At 39.4% G+C, this 8,588-nt stretch overlaps 1 protein-coding gene across 7 annotated transcripts in view; it reads left to right on the forward strand.

Annotated features, from left to right (window-relative positions):
* The window catches only part of LOC108295491 (utrophin), a 308,974-nt gene that overhangs the window by 91,526 nt on the left and 208,860 nt on the right, over positions 1-8,588 (forward strand). The window lies entirely within an intron of this gene.

Genomic DNA, 8,588 nt, shown 5'->3' on the forward strand with positions numbered 1-8,588 from the left:
ATGAAATAAAATGAGAAGGCAAGATTAGAGAAAAAAGAGTAAAAAGAAATGAACAAAGCCTCCAAGAAATATGGGATTATGTGAAAAGACCTAATAGGTGTACCTATTAGGTGTACCTGAATGTGATGGAGAGAATGAATCCAAGCTGGAACACACTCTTCAGGATATTATCTAGGAGAACTTCCCCAACCTAGGAAGACAGGCCAATATTCAAGTCCAGGAAATTCAGAGAACACCACAAAGATATTCCTCAAGAAGAGCAACCCCAAGGCACATAATTGTCAGATGCACCAGGGTTGAAATGAAGGAAAAAATGCTATAGGCAGCCAGAGAGAAAGGTGGGGTTACCCACAAAGGGAAGCCCATCAGCCTCACAGCAAATCTCTAAGCAGAAACCCTGCAAGCCAGAGAGTGGGAGCCAATATTCAACATCCTTAAAGAAAAGAACTTTCAACCTAGAATTTCATATCCAGCCAAACTAAGCTTCATAAGTGAAGGAGAAATAAAATCCTTTATGAACAAGCAATTGCTCAGAGATTTCATAAGTACCAGGCCTCCCTTACAAGAGCACCTGAAAGAAGCACTAAACATGGAAAGGAACAACCAGTACCAGCTACTCCAAAAACGTACCAAATGGTAAAGAGCATCGACACAATGAAGAAACTGCTTCAACTAATGCGCAAAACAACCAGCTAGCATCAAAATGACAGGATCAAATTCACACATAACAATATTAACCTTAAATGTAAATGGGCTAAATGCCCCAATCAAAAGACACAGACTGGCAAATTGGCTAAAAAGTCAAAACCCATCAGTGTGCTGTATCCAGGAAACCCATCTGACATGCAGGAATACACATAGGCTCAAAATATAGGGATGGAGGAAGATTTACCAAGCAAATGGAGAGAAAAAAAAAAAAAAGAGTTGCAATTCTAGTCTCTGATGAAATAGACTTTAAACCAACAAAGATCAAAAGAGACAAAGAAGGGCATTACATAATGGTAAAAAGATCAATTCAGCAAGAAGAGCTAACAATCCTAAATATATATGCACCAATACAGGAGCACTCAGATATGTAAAGCAAGTTCTTAACGACGTACAAAGAGACTTAGACTCCCACGCAATAATAGTGGGAGACTTTAACACTCCACTGTCAATGTTAGACAGGTCAACAATACAGAAAGTTAGCAAAGATATCCAGGACTTAAACTCAGATCAGGACCAAGCAAACCTAATAGACATTTACAGAACTCTCCACCCTAAATCCACAGAATATACATTCTTCTCAGCACCACATCACACCTACTCTAAAACTGACCACATAATTGGAAGTACATCACTCCTCAGCGAATGCAAAGGAAATACAAATCATAACAAACAGTCTCTCAGACCACAGTGCAACAAATTAGAACTCAGGATTAACAAACTAACTCAGAACTGCACAACTTCATGAAAACTGAACAACTGGCTCGTGAATGTTGACTGGATAAACAATGAAATGAAGGCAGAAATAAAGATGTTCTTAGAAACCAATGAGAGTGAAGACACAATGTACCAGAATCTCTTGTCTAGAGGAAAATTTATGGCAATAAACACCAACATGGGAAGCAAGGAAAGATCTAAAATCGACATCTTAATCATCAAAATTGAAAGAGCTAGAGGAGCAAGATTAAGAAAACTGAAAAGCTAGCAGAAGATGAGAAATAACTAAGATCAGAGCAGAACTGAAGGAGACAGAGACACAAAAATCATGTCAAAAAATTAATAAATCCAGGAGCTGGTTTCTTGAAAAGATCAACAAAATAGACCACTAACCAGATTAATAAAAAAGAAAAGAGAAGAATCAAATAGATGCAATAAAAATGATAAAGGGGATATCACCACCAATTCCGCAGAAATACAAACTACCATCAGAGATTACTACAAACCACTCTACGCACATAAACCAGTAAACCTGGAAGAAATGGGTAAATTCTTGGACACTTGCACCCTCCCAAGCCTAAACCAAGAAGTCGAAACCCTGAATAGACCATTCTTGGAGGCTTTGTTCATTTCTTTTTACTCTTTTTTTCTCTAATCTTGCCTTCTCATTTTATTTCATTGAGTTATCTTCAATTTCTGATATCCTTTCTTCTGCTTGGCCCATTCAGCTATTGAAATTTGTATATGCTTCATGAAGTTCTCCTGTTGTGTTTTTCAGCTCCATCAATTCATTTATATTCTTCTCTAAGCTGTTTATTCTCGTTAGCATTTCATAACAAGGGCTGAAGTTGAGGCAGCAATTACTAGCTTACCAACCAAAGAAAGCTCACGTCCAAATGGGTTCACAGCCAAATTCTACCAGATATACAAAGAGGAGCTGGTACCATTCCTTCTGAAACTATTCCAAACAATCCAAAAAGAGGGAATCCTTCCCAAATCATTTTATGAGTCCAACATCATCCTGATACCAAAACCTGGCAGAGACTCAAGAAGAAAAGAAGACTTCCGGCCAATATCCATGATGAACATTCATGCAAAAAACTTCAGTAAAATACTGGCAAACCAATTGCAATGGCACATCAAAAATCTTCCCCATCACGATCAAGTAGGCATCATCCCAGGGATGCAAGGCTGGTTCAACATATGCAAGTCTATAAACGTAATCCAACACATAAACAGAACCAAAAATGAAAACCACATGATTATCTCAATTGATGCAGAGAAGGCCTTCGACAAAATTCAACAGCTCTTTATGCTAAAAACTCTCAATAAACTAGATATCGATGGAACATATCTCAAAATAATAAAAGCTATTTATGACAAACCCACAGCCAATATCATACTGAATGGGCAAAAACTGGAAGCATTCCCTTTGAAATCTGGCACTAGATAAGGATGCCCTCTCTCACCACTCCTATTCAATATAGTATTGGAAGTTCTAGCCAGAGCAATCAGGCAAGAAAAAGAAATAAAGGGTATTCAATTAGGAAAGGAGGAAGCCAAATTGTCTCTATTTGCAGACGATATGATTGTATATTTTGAAGACCCCATCATCTCAGCCCAAAATCTCCTGAAACTGATAAGCAACTACAGCAAAGTCTCAGGATACAAAATCATTGTTCCGAAATCACAAGCATTCCTGTACACCAATAACAGACTTAAAGAGAGCCAAATCAAGAATGAACTGCCATTCACAATTGCTACAAAGAGAATAAAATATCTAGGAATACAACTAACAAAGGATGCAAAGGACCTCTTCAAGGAGAACTACAAACCACTGCTCAAGGAAATAAGAGAGGACACAAACAGATGGAAACATATTCCATGCTCATGCTTATGAAGAATCAATATTGTGGAAATAGCCATACTGCCCAAAGTAATTTATACATTCAACGCTATCCCCATCAAGCTACCTATGACCCTCTTCAGAGAACTGGAAAAAAACCACCTTAAACTTCATGTGGAACCAAAAGAGAGCCCGCATAGCCAAGACAATCCTAAGTGAAAAGAACAAAGCCGGAGGCATCACACTACCTAACTTCAAGCTCTACTACAAGGTAACAGTAATCAGAACAGCATGGTACTCGTACCAAAACAGAGATGTAGACCAATGGAACAGAACAGAGGCCTCGGGGCAATGCCACACAACTACAACCATCTGATCTTTGACAAACTTGGCAAAAACAAGCAATGGGGAAAGGATTCCCTGTTTAATAAGTGGTGTTGGAATAACTGGTTAGCCATGTGCAGAAAGCTGAAACTGGACCCCTTCCTGACACCTTACACTGAAATTACCTCCAGATGGATTAAAGACTTAAAAAGTTTAAGACCTAACACCATAAAAACCCTAGAAGTAAACCTAGGCAAAACCTTTCAGGACATAGGCATAAGCAAGGACTTCATAACTAAAACACCAAAAGCATTGACAACAAAAGCCAAAATAGATAAATGGGATCTAATTAAACTCCAGAGCTTCTGTACAGCAAAAGAAACAATCATTGGAGTGAACTGGCAATCAACAGAATGGGAAAAATTTTTTTCAGTCTACCCATCTGACAAAGGGCTAATATCCGGTATCTACAAAGAACCAAAACAGATTTACAAGAAAAAAACAAACACACTCATTCAAAAGTAGGCAAAGGATATGAACAAACACTTTTCAAAATAAAACTTATATGAGGCCAACAAACATATGAAAAAATGCTCATCATCACTGGTCATTAGAGAAATGCAAATCAAGACCACATTGAGATACCATCTCATGCCAGTTAGAATGGCGATCACTAAAAAATCTGGAGACAACAGATGCTGGAGAGGATGTGGAGAAATAGGAACACTTTTACACTGTTAGTGGGAGAGTAAATTAGTTCAACTATTGTTGAAGACAGTGTGGCGATTCCTCAAGGACATAGAAATATAACTTCTGTTTGACCCAGCAATTCCAATACTGGATATATAGCTAAAGGATTATAAATCGTTCTGTTATAAAGACACATGCACACATATGTTCATTGTGGCACTGTTTACAATAGCAAACACCTGGAACCAACCCAAATGCCCACTGATATTAGACTAGACAGGGAAAATGTGGCACATATATACCCTGGCATACTATGAGCCATAATAAACGATGAGTTTGTGTCCTTTGTAGGGGCATGGATGAACCTGGAAACCATCATTCTCAGCAAACTTGACACAAGAGGCCAGGCGCGGTGGCTCAAGCCTGTAATCCCAGCACTTTGGGAGGCCGAGGCAGGTGGATCACGAGGTCAAGAGATCAAGACCATCCTGGTCAACATGGTGAAACCCCGTCTCTACTAAAACTACAAAAAAATTAGCTGGGCATGGTGGCGCGTGCCTGTAGTCTCAGCTACTCAGGAGGCTGAGGCAGGAGAATTGCCTGAACCCAGGAGGCGGAGGTTGCGGTGAGCCAAGATCACGCCATTGCACTCCAGCCTGGGTAACAAGAGTGAAACTGTCAAAAAAAAAAAAAAAAAAAAAAAATTTGACACAAGAGCAGAAAATCAATCACTGCATGTTCTCACTCATAGGCTGGTGTTGAACAATGAGAACACATGGACACAGGGAGGGGAGCACTACACACTGAGGTCTGTTGGGGGGAAATAGGGGAGGGACAGCAGGGGGTGGGGAGTTGGGGAGAGATAGCATGGGAAGAAATGTCAGATATAGGTGAAGGGGAGGAAGGCAGCAATTCACACTGCCAAAGTGGTGGGATTACAGGCATAAGCCACCATGCCCAGCCAAGAATTATTATAACTCAGCAATCTAAAGAAAAGTAACCCAATTGAAAAATGAGCAAAGGAATCGATATTTCTCAAAAAAGATAAATAAATGGCTAATAATTATTGCCCATGAAAAGATGGTCAACATCATTAGTCATTTAGGGATATGCAAATCAAAACCATAGTGAGATTTTTCTACTTTACGCCCACTAGTATGGATGGAATAAAAATGGAAAGAAATACATGTTGGCAAGGATGTAGGAAAATTAGAACCTTATATTGCTTGTGAAAATGTAAAATAGTGTGGCAGTTTTGGAAAATATTTTGGCAGTTCTTCAAAAAGTTAAGCATTGAGTTATCATATAACTCAGTAATTTCTAAGTTATATGCCCAAGAAAACTGAAAACATATGTTCACACAAAAACTTGTACATGGATATTCATAACAGCATTATTCATAATAGACAAAAAGTGGAAGCAACCAAAATGCCCATCAGCCGATGAATGCATCAGCAAAATATGGTCATTTCATATAGCAGACTATTATTCAGCCATACAGGAAATGCTGTACTGATACAAACTACAACCTGCATGGGCCTTGAAAACATAATGCTAAGTGAAAGAAGCCTGGCACCAAAGGTGACAGACATCTCATGATTCCACTTATATGAAATCTACCATAGGAAAATCCATAAAGAGAGGAAGTAGACTAGTGGTTTACTAGGGCTGGGAGGCCGGCAGGGAATAGGGGAGTAACCACTAATGGGTTTCTTTTTGGGGTGATGAAAGTGTCTGGAATTAAGATCGGATGATTGTTTTACAACTTTGTGCGTATACTAAAAGAACCACAGAATCGTACATTCGTTAATTCCGGATGGATTTTGTGGCATGTGAATTATATCTATAATGACAAAAAATAAGGTAATACAGTAGATGGGAGGTGGTACCATGCCCCAAACATGGTAAGCACTCTATGGGTTAGTTATTTCTGCTGGTGCTGTCATTATCTTCATTATTACTAAAAAAAACTTCATTCATTATTCCTAAAAATATTAATTTCTTATGGTTATATTATTTCCAGTTCTTTTCTTCAAATTACACAAATATTAGCCACTCAGTGCTGGCCAAATATTTTCAAAGGTCTGTATTTGTGAGCTGGTCCTGGGATGGAAAGCCTTTGAATTACTGTGTGTGTATGTGTTCCCCATTTGCTTACACTGCATCTTCTTACCATAAAATAAAATACTTCTTGGCAGATCATCTGACATTTATAGATTCTTCTTCTTTCTTTCTTTTATTTGATTTATATGATTGAGTACTCTCAACTTCTGTGATGGAGGGAAAGCAGAGAAACCAATAATAGGATAATGCTAAAGGATGCCTCAATCTTCTTTTTGTTTTTTATTTTTGGTTAAATAATTTTAGTTTACGTCATGGAATAAGGTAAATATTTTACATTTGTTAAAAACTGTCTGTGTCGTTCCAGGTTAAGTGCTTACAAAAATACATATAACACAGCAAAATTAAAAAATGATTCAGTGGAGACAAAACAAAAAATAGCATGGATGTTAAAAGGTAACTAAAAGCTGCCAGGCACAGTGGTTCACTCCTGGAATCCAGCACTTTGGGAGGTCGAGGTAGGTAGATCACTTGAGATCAAGAGTTCAAGACCAGTCTGACCAATATGGTGAAACCCTGTCTCTACTAAAAATACAAAAATTAACCAGGCTTGGTGGCCCGCATCTGCAATCCCAGGCATTCTGGTGACTGAGGCAGGAGAATCGCTTGAATCTGGGAAGCGGAGCTTGCAGTGAGTGGAGATCAGGCCTCTGCATTCTAGCTTGGGTGATTGAGTGAGACTCCATTTCAAAAAAAAAAAAGTAACTAAAAGTTAATACTTAAAAAAGATTGGAATTCCTCAATCTTGATGAGATATCCTTTCCATGTTTTCTGTTTTTCCTTCTTTTGGGCAGTAGCTACATAGTATGAGACTTCTATAGTGTGATATACTAACGTAATCACACCTGGATGCTTTTTGAAAAGTTTTACATAAAATATATGTCCCAAATGGACTTTCTTCTTTAATTGGTTATCTACAATTAACATTTGGATTATGTTTGCTAAATGCATCTGCCATATCCTAAGCACTGTGATCCTTTTAGAACTATTAACGGAAGAGACTTGGGGGCATTTTATGGTTATAAGGAATAAATGATATTTATGCAAGTGTGTAAACATTAATAACTCAGGGCTTATAAGCATGTCAGGATATTTGATTACGGCCAGGGAAATGCACATTAGGTATCTAGTACGGATCTAAAAGTGATCTGGGCTATACCTTTCATTTCTGGGTTTCCTTCCTCAAGCTTAAAGGGTGTTCTAATTTCATTATTATCAATCTCAAGATCATTTCACAGTTTCCCAGTAGTTGGGCATCATGGTGACTTTTTTCCCCAGGCTCTTTGTTTGGATACGTGGCCTTGTTTGACTTGTCTTTGATTACTATATATCTGTACCCCTGTTTACTTTTGCCTGGCTACTGATTCTGTGTTTCACCTTGACCCTTGATAAAGCTGTGACTCTGATTCATTTTTAGTAGGGGATTCACCTGATTGGTGGAATCTAGCCTTGCCCTGCCAGGTGGCTGCCTGGGTGTTACTTGCTGATAGGAGTGTATCCATTGAAGGCCTTAGATGTTGGAGTCCTTGCTTCCTAGGTCCTCCTCTTTGTTTGGGGGCACCTCTTTTCTGGTCTAGTGCACGGCCTGATCTCTGTCAATTGCCATGTTCTGTATGGCAGTTTTATGGCATGCTTTTCCCCCCACAGAGGGTAGCAGCCTTTTCATAAGTTGTAGTGGGTTTTTGATATCCAGTCTCTCCTTTTTTTTCTTTTTTTGAGACAGGTTTTCACTCTGCCACCCAGGCTGAATACAGTGGCACGATCACAGCTCCCTGCAGCCTTCAACTCCGGGACTCCAGCATTCCCCCCACCTCATCCTCCCAAGTAGCTGGGATGGGACTACAGGTTTGCGCCACCATTCCTGGTTACATTTTTAAAAGAGATTTTCGGCCGGGCTCGGTGACTCACGCTTATAATCCGAGTACTTTGGGAGGCTGAAGCGGGCGGCTTATGAGGTCAGGCATTCAAGACCAGCCTAATCAACATGGTGAAACTCGGTCTCTACTAAAAATACAAAAATTAGCCAGGCATGGTGGCGCACACCTATGATCTCAGCTACCCAGGAGGCTGAGGCAGGAGAATTGCTTGAACCCAAGAGGCAGAGGCTGCAGTGAGTTGAGATTGCACCACTGCACTACAGCTTGGGTGACAGAGCAAGTCTGTCTGTCTCTCTCTCTCTCTCTCT

This window comes from Cebus imitator, unplaced genomic scaffold (genome assembly GCF_001604975.1).
Source record: "Cebus imitator isolate Cc_AM_T3 unplaced genomic scaffold, Cebus_imitator-1.0 Scaffold642, whole genome shotgun sequence".
Taxonomy (NCBI): Eukaryota; Metazoa; Chordata; class Mammalia; order Primates; family Cebidae; genus Cebus; species Cebus imitator.